Raw genomic sequence first — 15,636 nt, forward strand, 5'->3', positions numbered from 1 at the left:
CGGTTGGGATGACCACGGTCGGGATAGTTGTGAAAGATTTGGGGGGAATGTGGTTTTATGTTTGGGAAGGAATGCTCGCGGAAGGACATGGGCGGGATTTAGGGAAGTGGAATGAAGAACCAAAGGCTGTGGGTGGCCAAAATCTCTCTCTCCCGGGAATGTGCCCTGCGGCAGAGCCTAATGAGTTGCGTGTCAGATGACTAGATCTATTCGTTTTCCATTCGCAACACGCTGGATTTTTTGCCAGCTGATTCGTGCTCTTGAAGTAATTTCTATTTGAGCATTCATCCTCAAGGAGTATCCTACTTATATTTTACTACGTGTGATTTTTAACCGAAGCTGTGGATATTGGTGTAATGAACGTGGGAGGAATGGCAACATACGAGTTGTAGACAATATTAAGGGCAAATGATAGCCCAGAATCGATTCAAAGACTGAGAAGGGCGTCATTATAAGTTTTAACATTACATTTGCTGGCATTCGAACACTAAAATGACCGAATGCAATCTCTATTTTATGGCACAAATTTAAAGTACACAGGCGTAAAATAGGAGTAAAATCTGCACCCTCCTTATCCTCCTCAACGAGGACACTTATTAAAAGTTCGTGTAGAACATATGTGTCAATAATCCATGGACAGATACAGACCTAGGATTACAAGATAAAAATAATACACACTAAGTTGTTGCTAATCAAAAGATGTAGGAGGAGGAAAAGAGCAGTTACTTTTGACTGAATGAATGAAGACAGAGTATGCAGAGTTGAAGGGTAGGAAGTAACTTTGTGCCGTGTTATGTTAGGTGCAGAAATGTAGAGGTGGTTGATATATGTGTTCACGCAAAATTTATTTAAACTGTAGATTACCAACAACAATAATGAATAGAAATGCTCACCGAGAAATTTAGACACCCACTGTACAGAGGGTACCATATTCATTTTTCGTTCTAGTCTTGCAGCATGGTATAGCAAAGGAATGGCATCCTGATTTGAGAAACAATATCTTTAACAGCGATCCTGTTTGTTTTAATTTGATTTTCCCGTCGCAATCCTTGCAATTTCATGAGTGATTTTGGCCATCTTTCCACCCGGATTTTTATGACTTCCGTCCCACAAAAATATGGGATTGAGTATTTGGATGATTCCAACTTCGGAAATACTATATATCACTTAGCTCTAAGAACATTTTATTTATGAGAGTTTTATGTGCTACTCTTTCGGTCACCAACGAAAACCTTACCCGAACAGGACTTTCGCTGGGTCGATCCGTTGGGATACCCATGTTTTTTTTTCCCTTGACCTGAAGGGGGGGTGGGTGGGTGGGTGGGAGGGAAGGGTGGAAGGGAGGAAGTTGGAAAAGTGTGCCGAAAAGAAGGACGCACGAAATATCGCTACAAGCACTCGGGGTTTTAAAACGTCACCGACGAAATGGGGGTTCGGTCAGGGAAGTTTTCGGAAGTGTCCTTAACGTATTCTCTTAATGGCATCAGGAGGGCTGAGGGAGAAATCGATATAGCAGCGGGATGGATCCCAAATATTGCCGAACTACTGCCTCAATTAAAGAGTCCTCAATGTATACATTTTCGTCCGCATTGATATTTTGTTCCCTTTCACTCCAGAGAGTTTTCCCAAAACCGCTCACTTTTTTATGGACTCCTCAAGTTTCTTCCATGGTGACGGCTGTAAATAATATTGATATTTTTTTAAGTATGAGGAGATCATGTGAATTCCCTACGGACTGAATCTTTTACATTTGCGTTCAGATTCAAGTTGTGCGTCCCTTTAGCATCTATATAAATCATGGGGACATATTTATGAGTGTAACGACTCAATTTTATCCGAAAACAATATGAGTTATGGGATATTTACCAGGTGTTATTAGCTTGTTTTCTATTTCTTGTAAACAGCATTTGATTTCTCATCCCAGAAAATATATACATTAAGTTTTGAAAACGATGGGGGATTTTTGCATACGTCGGAAAATACGAAGTATCCATGGGTTGACACATTGTCTCAATAATAAATAAATATATTTATACGAAATCAAACTCCTCCCTAGAGAATCATCCCACCAGTATTAGTTCAACTACTTTGGCAAAATATTTCACTAACATAAACCAAATTCAGTGGGTTGTGTGAAATATTCATCCTGTAACTTTAGAAAATACTTCGTAGTTTATTTTCGTTGAGTTCACTACATTGCGATGGGACTGATTGCTTGCCATGTCAAGCAATCAGTTGCATTTATTTAATGCTCACGGCGTCTTTCAATAGATCTTACCATCCAGATCCCAATGAGGGTAAGCACAACGTACAAGCTGGTTTGCGAAAAAAGGTTTATTAACTTATTAACAATGAAAGCATAACATTTTCAGATAGGCTTTTGTTAAATTTGGCCAATTTACTAAGGATAATTTTGAATTTTATGGCATATAAAACAAATTCATTATCATACTTAAAAGAGAGTCATTTGTTTCAGGCCAATTTGTTGACTGAATGCTGTTAAATTTTGATTTTAGGTAAAAGGCATTTTCTTCTGTAAGTTTGAAATTTTGGAGGAAGCTCAGCAAGATACCAGCCCTCAAGCTAAAGGTGGAATCCGCACCCATGACCTTCAGGTTTGCAGCAAGTATGTGAACTGGTCCAACTTCGACGTTGGTTCCCCAAGGAAAGGCAGATAGTAGGTTGCTAGAGATATGCCTGTTGGTCGGATATTCATGCCACGAACGTATCCACTATTGCGTACTTGAGCACTTATGATATTCACGAAACTTCTGGACGAGGAAGTTCTCGCACTTGGATTCGACGTGGGTTCAAAATTTAGATTATTTGATAATCTACAGCCGTCGGGCTCGTAAAAATGGGGTAATGCCTCGCTTCCACATCTAAAATCCTACCTCGGTAGAACATGCTAACGCTAAATGCATTCTTCACACCTGGAGACATATTTTCATGCTGAACCAGAACTTTTGGGGCTAGTAATTACTCACCCTTCACGCATTACGATTTCCATGCATTCCATATGGCTCACCCAAAAATCAACGAATTATATAAATATTCCCATGACATAACAAAAAGGTGGCTATAAGGTAAATAGAATATTTATGCTTTGGTTTACACTTATTTGATTTCCTATTTTTTGTATTTTTATTCATTTCAAACGTCTGATTAGCTCTGAAAATGCAATATCTATATGCAATATGTATATTTGCCAATGTATTTATTTATCTGCAATGACGAATACTTCCCACAAGAATTTTTCAGGTGGCAACTTGAAGCTTACATGTCTTAAGGGAATAATGTATTGCGTTACGCAATGATTTTGACATCAATAACTATACCACTGATACTATTACTTTTTGATACCAAGGTGACAATGCGTAATTTACTTTATGTATCTTATATCACTGCCACAATGACTGAAGCGTAATGCACACACCGTTGGGAGACTAGACAGCGATGGGAGAATATAATGTGTTGAAAACATGATAAATAAAAAAATATGATAAGGAATAAGATATGGACGGATATTATTGAACTTTATCCTAATTCCGTGTATCGGTACGGAAATAAATGAGGAACAGGAAAAGATAACGGAGAGCATACGCTAACTTGGCGAAATAATACGTACGATACGCTTTGCGGAGGATGTCATCGATCGGTAACGATATAAAGCCAACAATAATACTAATTTGAATGGCAGAGGGTGCACCAATAAAATATAAATTTACATATTACGTTTTCAGCTAACGCACGGTGGTCGGTTTTCAAATTATATCGGGAGGAGATCGAACTGAAAGTGTTAAATGAAATTACTATATTAGTGACTGGGTAGCCTTTAATGGCGGAGAGTTAGAGGGGAAAAAACGAGAACAAGATGAACATATCTATCGGAAGGTATAAACAGTAATAGCAGATAGCATTATCTGGTTCGTCGAAGGTAATTAATTGAAGTACATGCATGAAGTTTAATTTTACGCTGCCGACAAAAGTATATGGAAGGGATAAGGGAAAGGGATGGAAATATATATTTGATACCAAAGGATCGAAGTAATGAGGATGAAGAGTGAATTGGATTGATTTTGTTGGTTGTGAAAGGAGAGGGAAGATAGGTTTGAGCAATGCATGTAAAATAACAAGAAATAGAGGAAAACACACAAATTTTCCCAAAAATCGTACTTTTGGAGGCTTCTGTGATGAAATTAATGTATAGATGATCCTGACGAAAGGAACCATGAAAAGGAAAGAAAAGAGAGGTGAATATAATAATCTCATGATTTATACTCCATCCGGTGAATGGTTGAGGTATAGAGATCCGATTCACAATCCGTAATTCATATAGATTTTGCTAACTTAGATTGAATTTGTACATTCTACAAAACGCTGTGAATTGTTGAAGAGTCTACATGAAATGTTCACAATGGTACAGAAAATATTCATTCGTTTTTACCTGTATGTTTACTGCTTCTAAATGATGGATAATCAGAGTGAATAAAAATTGAGAAATATATGAAATTAATTTTGCACGGATGAATCGGCGATGAAAATTATAATTGGACGGGCAATTTTAGAAAGTAATGATATTTCTTAGATGGCCCATATTATATCAGAAGTTAGCATCGGGATGAATGAAATTCCATTGTTCAACTGACGTGTTGCTTCAGAAATATCAACCAATGATGAAAGGTATGTGTGAAATACGGAGAGCAAAAATGTCATTAACTATTTTATGAGGATGGGTCGATGTCGATCCCAAGGGAGACAATTTGATTGCAAATGATAATGAAGCTACGAGTTCGTTATTGGAAATGGGGGTTACAACGCACAGCGCACGTACTCCTTGCTTCCAGACCGTAATCTGATTAATTGCTACCCTAAGCTACATTACGCATACAATTTATATCGGTGCATATTCCATCGCGGTTTCCCACCACTAGGGACATGAGTTACTGGCTAGTGCTGCAGGTACAGTTTTACATTTGTGGCGCACAGATAAAAAGTTTTTTTATTGGATTTTTTTTAAAGAGGAAATTTAAAAAAATGCCAAACAATCATAATCGGAGTCTAAATTTTTTACTTTTCATTAATAAATCAATAATTGTTATAGCTATTTATTAATATTACTACTATAGAATACGTAATAGTGAAAGGACTCTGGAAAGCTCTGCACGATTTAGTGAGTAGTTTTTACCCATTGAAGGCTAGAACTCCGACAGCTTGGTTCATTTGACAAACCTTGCCAAATATTTTTTTCAACTGTTTTTCTTTTAAGATTTATTATTAATTTTCACAGTTGAATAAAATCAACAAAGTTAGGAGTTAAATCGTAAAGAGTTTAAATTATAGAGAAACATTAATATATCCTTAGTATTCTATAAATGTTAAGTCTCATCTAAGGAAGTAATTCCTTTCCTATCAGTTACAATTAAATTACCACACATATAACATTGCATACTCGTATGCGGATGATTATGATGTCTGTCTGTCAAAATTTGCGATTTCAAGGTTTTGGGAGAATTTTGCCGCAAATGAGCCCACTGATAGTCGTTGTAGATCCACCACTGGTCATTATCTCCACTTAAATCAAATACCGAAACGCGTGCTGAAAAATAATATTTATGAATTCAAATTAATTACAATTCACATTCTTTGTAAATGCACTCGTATATTGAAATTTTAGTTGCTAAGGCCATGGGTAGTTTCTGTGAACAACCTGATTGACAATAACCATACTGCTAACAATTGTTTGAATGCCCGAAATCTTGTATCACCATTGGGAAAATCATGGAAACACAAAGACATACCGGATCCGAGTACAGAAGGTTTTTATGACGAAGACGTTAAAAACTTTGTCTTCCAAACGATTCTAGCTCATAAAGTAAATAAATCTATCACAAGTGTGATTTAAAAAAATGATAATTCGCCCGTACACTACCATATTCACACGTTCAGGCTGTCCTGAAGACCGAGGAAAAGAGCGTTTTACGTACACCGTACACATATCATTCGACTTGCGACAGTTATATCAGACGTTATTCTCAAACCGTGACTCGCACTTAGCGGTAGTAGGAAAACATATTCCTACGCCAATTTTTTCTAAAGACATCTTAAACTTGAAATTTTGAATTTAGCATGGGATTGGATGCCGCAATGAATATAATTACGCAATTGCCCCGTCCGCGTTTATTCTACTGACTGCCACCGATATCATAGGAGCATGATATCAAAGCTGACTATTTTACTGATCACTGAGGATATGCTGTTTGCGGTTCATTGAAAGTTTACAAGGTCCTAGTTAGGCATTAATGCATTAGATACGGTTACATTTGAGTCAAACAAAGTTGTTGGAAAACTGCCCTCACGCCAAGATAATTTTAGAAATGAAACACTCTTGTCCTAACCTTGACCTTTGCAATTCTAAGACGCAGAAATTGTACGCGCAATATTCCGTCAATCAATTGTCAATAGCCCCGAACTGAATTTCTCCCTATATCTGTGCTGAAATTTTATTAATGCCATGTGGTACTAATTGCATTAAGTTCATTTATTTTTACTCTTAGCCCATTGTTAATTGTCAGTCGTCAATAATGGTGTTGTGTGCAACGCCCGCCCTATCACACTGTCCCATACTAATGAATCGATCCGATTTACATCACGTGACCTATGCCTTTAACCTTCCCTGCGGATTCCACCCTCCTGCTCGCGTCTCAATCACCTCTGTGCGTCCTTTAAAACCCAAGAGGCAATGGTCCGAGACGGGACTCGTCCCTGACCGAAGACGAAGAATGCTCGTGGGTTTTCGTTGCGGGATGCAGCAACTGAAGGGGATAGGAGGGAAGGAGAAGAGACGGGCGGCTGTGGCGGAGGGAGTGGGGGGGGGTGTGGAGAGTGAAAGGGGGGCGGAAAAGAGGGAGAGAGGGATGGAAGGGGGGCAACAGCACCACCACCACCACCTCTGCGGCCGCCTCTTCGCCTTGCAGGACTCGTTTCGCATTTGTTTTTTCGAAGACGCCCGCTCGTTCGTTCCCTCTGGCCTTCGCTCGCGTGAGATCTTTCTTACGCTCGATTCCCTTCAAACACAGTGTGGGAGAAATATTTTACGTCTGTCTCGTTCAAAAATCCCTCGCTATTTGTGCATAAAGTAAAGTTATTACCGCCCCAGAGGCGTCATCAATCACCAATATCGTATCGAAGTCTAAGCATTAAATTAGGGGGCAGTTTGGGAATGCTTAGAACGATAATTGATAATCCTAAGTTCAATGAAGTTGGACAAGAATTATAATTTAAAACGAATAATCCATAAGCATATGTGATCTCCTTATACAGTAACAGAAAACGAGAAAGGAAAAGATTTATTATGCGGAGAGGCTGTAAAAAAATCATTAACTGTATGAATTATTAATTCGCTCCTGAGCCATCTCTTATTGCATCAGATTAATCCGGTATTCTTTCGTGCAGAGGTGCCGTCGGAATCCAAAGCTGATTTTAACGAATTGTAGGGAATAAATTAAAACGATTGGAAACCCGAAGTGATTCACTGAGTTGAATAATACTTTTGAAATAGATTAAAGGGAGGGGAGTTACATATAAAGGAACCCACATGATGTTTCTGTACAGTGGCTATAACTTTAGTATTTGTCAGACTCAGTACTCAACGTTAAACACATTTAAAAGGAATGAATATAATACTCAATTTTTTTGGGCCTTTCCGGATGATGTTTTTTCAACTGAACTTAAACCTTGATTTCTTTCTAACGTTAATTATTCAAAATCAATGTTTGATAATTCAATCATTCAATCTGTTGATAATTCATCAATTAATCGTCCGTAATTTACCTGGCAAATAAAATTTATATTAAAGAATATTAATATAGTATCTCAAAGATTTACACTTTTAAATTAAGTTTCACATAGCCTGTGACGTTAATTGCGCTAAAACGTGGAAAATATCTCCGACCCATTGTTTTGGCAAAATTCCATTCAATTTTCTCGCCTTAGCTGCAAACGGCAACTGTTTTTCAAAATTTTGACATTTTCTATGCACGACCCAGTTGAAACTAGGGGGTGGTGAATGCGTTAGAATGTGAATAATAACTGGTTAATTGCTTTACTTTAATTATGAAATCATATCAAAAACTGATGTCTGAAAATTATCTTTATTACATAATGATAGATCCCAATTTGAATGTGATTATTCAAAATTCTAAGAATCTAGTCCTCCTGTGTTTCAAAATTTGCACAAAAAACTGACTACAGGAATGTTCCGGAGAAGTGAATATATATTTATTTGGTCGGATTCCAATATTAAGGTCTTTAGTTTGAAGCAAATTTTAAAGGCCCAAATGCAAAACATGAGGTTTTCCTTGCGGTTTGGTTGAGCAACATGGGTGTCAAAATGTTGAGGTGTGAAGGTCTCTTATTGTCTAATTCAAGAATCCACTTATTCAGTCTTCTTGCCAAACAAAAACGTTACAGAAATCTCAGTCATCGTGGTATTTATCATACGAAACGGTAGATATGATTTTCAGATATGTCCATATTTTTGTCAATATACGTAAAAGAATTTAAATAATGGACAGATAAAGGCATAATATTTTTGGTACGTGTTTAGGGTGTATAATTTTTTTAATGGGCCATTTATTCAGTGATAGATAAATATCTTGGGCGCAGAAAAAATGCAAAGGTGACGTGAAGTGAATGAAGAAATTCCCACACAAAATTATTTAGAACCTCAGTATGAATGAATAATGGCAATACGTATTGCCTACCCCTTAAGGTACGGCAAGCTTGTTACAAACAAAATGACATCACATTCCTCCGAGTGAACCATTTATTTCCCAATAGTATAAAAAAGACAAAAGCGTAGGATGTAAGCTGCTATCACACCGTCGAACGACGACTCCCAGGAAAGGAGAAATGAGATGCAAGCGCGTTTCCTTCTCGATGGAAAGCGTTCACCGGCTGAGAAAAAGGAATGCGATTTAAATTTCAAATCGTGATTCGCTAGTTGAGCGACGCTATTTACTCGCACCATTGTTCCCAGCCGGAGGAAGACTAGGATGTAGTTAATTAAGAATTCCTTCAATTAGTGTTTCATTAATTAGCCGTTAAAAAGTGTTCTCCGCACTAAAAGAGCCACATTAGAATTTCTATTACAACCCGCATATTTATTGAGTTACGGCCGATTAATCTTTCCCACCACTAATTACTTGAAGAATATTGCAATTTGGGGAGAAAGATGATGTAGTTTTTGAAACTAAGTAACCAGGTTTGTGATTTTGTCGGTTTACATAAAATGCGCGTTTTCCAATATAATATTTACATTCCATAATTTCTTATATAATCGAGAAATTTTGCAAAGTATACAGGACATATCCATACGGTTTAACAGTGGCTAAATAAAGGCAAAAATGCACAGCCACCACAAAATAGTTGGCATATTTAAAGATTTATGAGGACAATAAGGAAAAGGAAATCAATATGTGCAGAATTTTAAGGCAAAATATTAAAAAATCAGGAAAACAGCAAAATGAAGATTATCAAAGTAGAAGAATAAATTGCAAGAATAATTATGTACTCACGTCTGCGTATTGCAAGAGTCAGAGAAGTATTGAATCATAAGACAAATATCAGTGAATTTCACTGATTTTATTTAATGAAAATCAGAAATTAATCTACAATTATTCCTTGATTCTTAGAAGTAGAAAATTTACGAGGAATATACAGATATGTAATCACAATTTAAAAATTAGTACTTGAAGATGTTATGATGCTTAGAAATTTTCTACATTGAATAAAATAAGTATTATGAATAAAAAATGAAGAATTGTCAATCAAAATGGATGATGTAATATGTGAAGATGGGTACACGGGAACAGTTTTTAAAAAATGATCTGCGCTCACTACTTTCTGCCTAGGATAAACAACAGAAAACTTTCTCATAGGCTTATTGTCTTCGTAAATCCCCTCCTAAAAGTTTCACAATTCTGTCCTCGAGATTGGTTTTATTTTCATGCTTAGAGAATTTTGCTGTCCTATTGCATTCTTAGATGCTCTCCATAGGGCAAAAGCGACTCTCATTTAACTTAACTCTCGTGAATGTAACATTGATTTAAATGTTTTTACCGAGTAATTATTCAAACCTAACTTAATTTAACAGTAAATTCAAACTCGCACTGAAAACTTAAAGTTGTCAGTACGCGTGTCGTTCTATAATTCCTTATTCTATCATTTATTATTCCTTATAATTCCTAAAATTTAAGAGCTGGCGTTCGTAGTAACGGAAAAGATTTGCTTTTCGTAAGCCTCAACTCTCACTAGACTGCCGGTAAAGTATCTGATATACCCATCACGTGGTTTCATTTACTTAGTTGATTGAAGCAACAAACATTTGCTCATTTAGGAAAATTAAAAAAAAAAGAGTTTCGTGGGGTGATTTAATGAAATATATCTATTTGAAAGGCTTAACACTGAAACTTAAAAGGCTTAACACAAAAAAATATTAAACTGGATGAAGTTCATGGTACATCTGTTCCTGTGCATGCGACTGTTCAAAATCGGGTTAAAGAATTTAAACGTGACCGTACATCCACAAATGAGGAACATCGTTCGGAACACCCAGTGGAAGCGAATTCTTCCGAAATTATTGACAAAATATACGATATGGTGTTGAGTATTTGACGAAATAAAGGGTGATCGGAATGTTGCGGTGGCTAAAGTACAGACTTCCCACCGTGAGGGCCCGGGTTCGAATCGACGGCAGATTTTTTTTCAGGGGTATCTCTCGATCCCTACTTGAGGTGCTTTGTGGAAGGTACTTTGAGTGAGTACGCCGTCCGTCGGATGGGACGTTAAACTGCAGATCCCTTGGCGCCTTTCGACAAGGTTAGGCTAATGCCGATGCCGAGTTTCTCTCAACCCTTCTTTTCCCATCCATCCCTAATGGCGCAAATGACCTCAGTTGTCGGTCGCCACCCCTACAACTACTACTACTACGAAATAAAGTTGTAAAAATAATTGAGTCCACAGGCAAATCTCATGGTGCGTGGTGTTTTCAATTTTGCGCGAAGAATTAGGTGTGAAAAAAATCTCGGCAAGATCTATGCCGCTTTTATTCTCAGTGAGCGCAATCATGTGGTGGATTCCAAGACTAGTTTGGCGATTTTCCGCCGCAATCCTGACGAGTTTCTACGTCCATACAAAACTGTGGACTAAAATCCAGACACTACTCACCAGAGGCAAAGAAATAATTGAACTAGTGTGTATTTCTAAAGGCTCTGAAGAAGGCGAAGACGGTGAAATCGGCCAACAATGAGATGGCCACGGTTATTTTGGGTGCACGCGGAATCGTCTGCCTCTATTACTTGTAAAAGGGACAGACGAGAAATGGAGAGTATTATGCGTCCTTATTGCATCGGTTGAGCGAAAATTCAAGAAAAAACGTCCTCATTTCGCAAAGTAAAAAATTATCACCAATGAAGAAAATGCTTCAATGCACGCGTTCGATGTCAGACCTGTGCAATTTTGATGGCGTTAAACTTCGAATCATTCCAGCATCCACAGTATTTACTAGATTTGGCTCCTAGTGACTTCTTTGTTTTCAAATTTGGAAAAATGGTTCGACGGAATAAGATTCATGTCGAACGAGGAGTTGATCGCCAACACAGATGCCTATTTTGAGGACCTTCCGAAATCCCACTTTTTGGACAGCTTAACATAAATGAAGAAACGCAGGGGAAAGGGTATCGAGTTAAAAGAAAATTTTGCAGAAATATAAAAATTGTACCCAAAGTAATTTGTTATTTAATTTTTTCTCGAGAAATTATTGAACGACCCACGTACATTACTTCTTTCAAATTTGTTAGAAAACAAAGAAGCGTAAAATATCCCAAATAATAATAACACTTAATCGGTATTAGAAGGGGAGACTTCAACAAATAGAAATTTATAAATGACAAATTACATTATGGCACTCAAAATCTAACTAAAATTCGTTCAAGTAACGTTAACGCATGAATTTTATAAATTTGTATTAATAATGGTTTAAATGTTGATTTATGAATGAAGTGGTCTACAGAATTTATTTTCCTGACGCATCTGAATATTGATTTTAAGCATTCTCTTGTACACCAACAATATCATGTAAACACATTCCTTTTGCACAGTTTATAGTCTTATTATAGTATTGCTTGGGAATACGAGTATAAAGGAACGTCCCTGAATCTTTTCTATAATTAAATATACTATATTTGGTGGTCTTTAATGGAAACTCTTTAAAGGAACTATGCAATCTTCATTAACATAAATTAATCTATTTATTGATTAGAAGAGTATTTTTAAAAATGCCTTAACTCCCGATGGGTAAGACAACACGGATTAGAGGAAAACGCCTATGTGCCTATGAACGCTCTATTAAATACTATCTGTGAAAAACTGTATGAAAAGACACGGATGATAACATAATATCATTGCATTCGTAAGCAAACAAACAATACAACAAATCAAACAAAATAATCACAGATGGTAGGTCGATTGGTGTCAATTTCATGAAAGGCGATGTGTGGGTAATTCGTGTGCATATTTATAAAATATAATATCTACGTGGACATATTGAAGATATTATTTTGAACTCATAAAAGGTAATATAACCCCTGAATGGTAATGCTGAATTCTTCTGGCCAAACAATAGCATGATGGTCCCCACTAATTCTTCCACAAAATTTAGAGAATGTAACTTTACATACCATCTTAATGTATTATGAAAGTAAAACTAATCAAAAGTTTTCAGATCGTTTCATAATTACGCAAGAAGATTTCCCACATAAAGCTAAATTTCTTTAGAGACTGTTAATAAATTGCCATGCTTAATTATATTCATCGCCGTTATTTTGTCAGAGTACGAGCTACGGTTGAATTACATTATCATATTAATGACATTATCAACGTTCTTCAACTAATAAATGTTGAAATCACTGTTTAACATACATTATAAATGTTAACATTCAGGTTGTAAAACCAGGGAATAGCAAACCTTTCTCTCTATAAGGATAAACATTAGTATTAAATACGTTAATCACATATCAATTTTTTTTAGATTTTTAGCGTAAAATAGTATTTTTATCTTTATTTACTTCACTTAAATTGGGGAATAATATCTGGATAGAATGTTCTGTCGACACAAATACTTAAGTAATTTAATTTAAATTACAATATTAAATTAACTTTCACGTTTTCAATAGAATTTTATTCAATAGAAATATTCTTAGATTGCCGAGGATTTTGTTTGAATATTCTGCCTGTAGAATGAGGGCATTCGTGACATTAATTATTTTACACTGGATTTTTTCGTCATCGCTCAATGTAGAAATATGATTTTTGAAAGCGTTTCAGTGCACATTTTATGATAATTTAAATTTTTCAAACCGAGTGATAAAGGAATGAAAATAACTAAAATTTTTTCATAAAAAAAGAGACTTAGGGTCAGCAGTATAGATAAACTGATGCTATCATACGAGGGTCATCCGGAAAGTAGTACCCGTTCGTGAAATAAAGACACAAAAGTAAATATTAACAAACATAAAAAATTTTATTTGAAAGAGGATACTTTAAACTACTTCTCAACATAATCTCCAAGCAAATTAAGGCATTTGTCATAACGTGTGACAAGTTTCTGTATTCCTGCTGCATAGTCCTTCGCCGCCAGCTCATTGAGATACGCGAGGGACCCATCTTGCACAAATTTTTGCATAATGCAGATGGTGTTTAACAATTTCATGAACAATTGTTCGAGAAACATTGGGAAAATGCTCACAGATGTCATCAATTGTGACGCGCCGATCGTTCCTCACGAATTCGTCAACTGAGCTCACCAGTTGGTCTGTAATGACAGACGGTCTCTCCGAACGCTCATCGTCGTGTGTGTTCCCCCTCCCCATGTTGAAGTTGCGACACCACCGCCGAACAGACGACTCGTCCATTACATTGTCTCCATACACCTCCTTTAATTGGCGATGAATATCACATGGGCGAACGTTTCTTGCATTGAGGAATTTAATCACTGCCCTCACTTCACAACTGGCGGCGTTCTCAATTTTTTTAAACATTGTAAACAATCACAGAAACAACACAGGCAATGCTAGCGTCACGCAACTTGGCTCAGAGAAGGCAGACAAGCCACTGAAGCTATCTGACCTCGTCCAGCGGCTACTCGCGTCGTCAGCACTTCATGCGGCACGAACGGGTACTACTTTCCGGATGACCCTCGTATTTGTTATTTTTTACGAAAAGTATTTAAGGGTTTAAAAAAAGTGGTTTACTACGGAATAAAAAACTATTTGCCTCGACCATGACAAATTAATAGTATGACATGGTTGGCGTGAGAGAAACTCACCACCCTTGGTGATTGTCTCGTGGGTTAGTCATAGATATGTAATCGTCCTGCACGAAATGCGGCGTTGAAAACAGTTACAATTTAGGAAATATATTTGATAAAAGTATGAAAATTCGTTTACGGACGCCCTCGAAATATTTCGTTCAAAATGCATTACGAGAGTATTTTGGAAATGCATTTCGAGCACATGTTAAATAAAGTTTTTGAAAGTGAGAAAACACTCAGCGAGGCGGAAAGTGTGAATTTTCATGCATGTGAGATTTTTCATGTAAAACTTTACGTTGTTATCACCTAATGGGCAAGGGAAAAACATACATGCCTTACTTCCTGAGTTAATGGTTTCAGGAATGCAGGGTTAATTGGAATTTCGGAGCGTGTGACGAAAAATTAAAAATAGGAAAAATTACGTAATTTATTTTTCACAACCAACATAGGGAAATGATCAATGCAGTTTTTTCTTGAAATTAGATACCATGCTCCTCTCTCTCCATTTTTAATAACTATATCCATGATAAAGGTCAAAAGATGACCGTCATATTGTTTAATAGAATTCCTGCTCAACTTCAAACAAAATATATTTTAAACTTCAGCATTCACAATGAAAAGACAACTGCTGTGTTCAAAGAAGATAGAACTACAGACGAGGAAACAAAGCGTGGAAACATTCACATGGAGCGTGGCACTCTATGGATAAGAAGCGTGGACCATCGGAAAAGTAGACCAGAAAAGACTAGAAGTCTCCGAAACCTGGTACTGGAGGAGGATGCTTAAGATCATATGGACGGATAAAATAAGAAATGAAGAAGTTCACAGAAGAATGGACGAAGAACGGACCTTATGGAACACCATAGAGAAAAGAAGAGCCAGATGGATTGGTCCCACCCTGAGGTACAATGGATTCGTGAAGAATATAATAGAAGGAAAAATAGAGGGAAAAGTCCCAAGAGGAAAACCAAGGGATAAATATATGGGACAAATAAAGAAGCAAGTACATTACAAAAATACCAGGAAGTAAGCCAATTACCATCAGATAGGTTAGAATGGTGGGCTGCAGTCAACCAATCTTAGGATTGCACGACCAATGCTGATTTAAACTTCAAGCTAAATTTTCAGGATACGTAAGTACATGATAACTAACATTCCTTCTTCAGCATATTCAACAAACTGGCCAATTATTGGGCAGCAAGTAACGAAACAATATCAGCCCAAAAATATTGCCAGAGTTATTTCATTTTTATTCATCTCTCGAT

The sequence above is a fragment of the Hetaerina americana genome, unplaced genomic scaffold, assembly GCF_022747635.1.
Source record: "Hetaerina americana unplaced genomic scaffold, ioHetAmer1.1.p SCAF_8, whole genome shotgun sequence".
Classification (NCBI taxonomy): domain Eukaryota; kingdom Metazoa; phylum Arthropoda; class Insecta; order Odonata; family Calopterygidae; genus Hetaerina; species Hetaerina americana.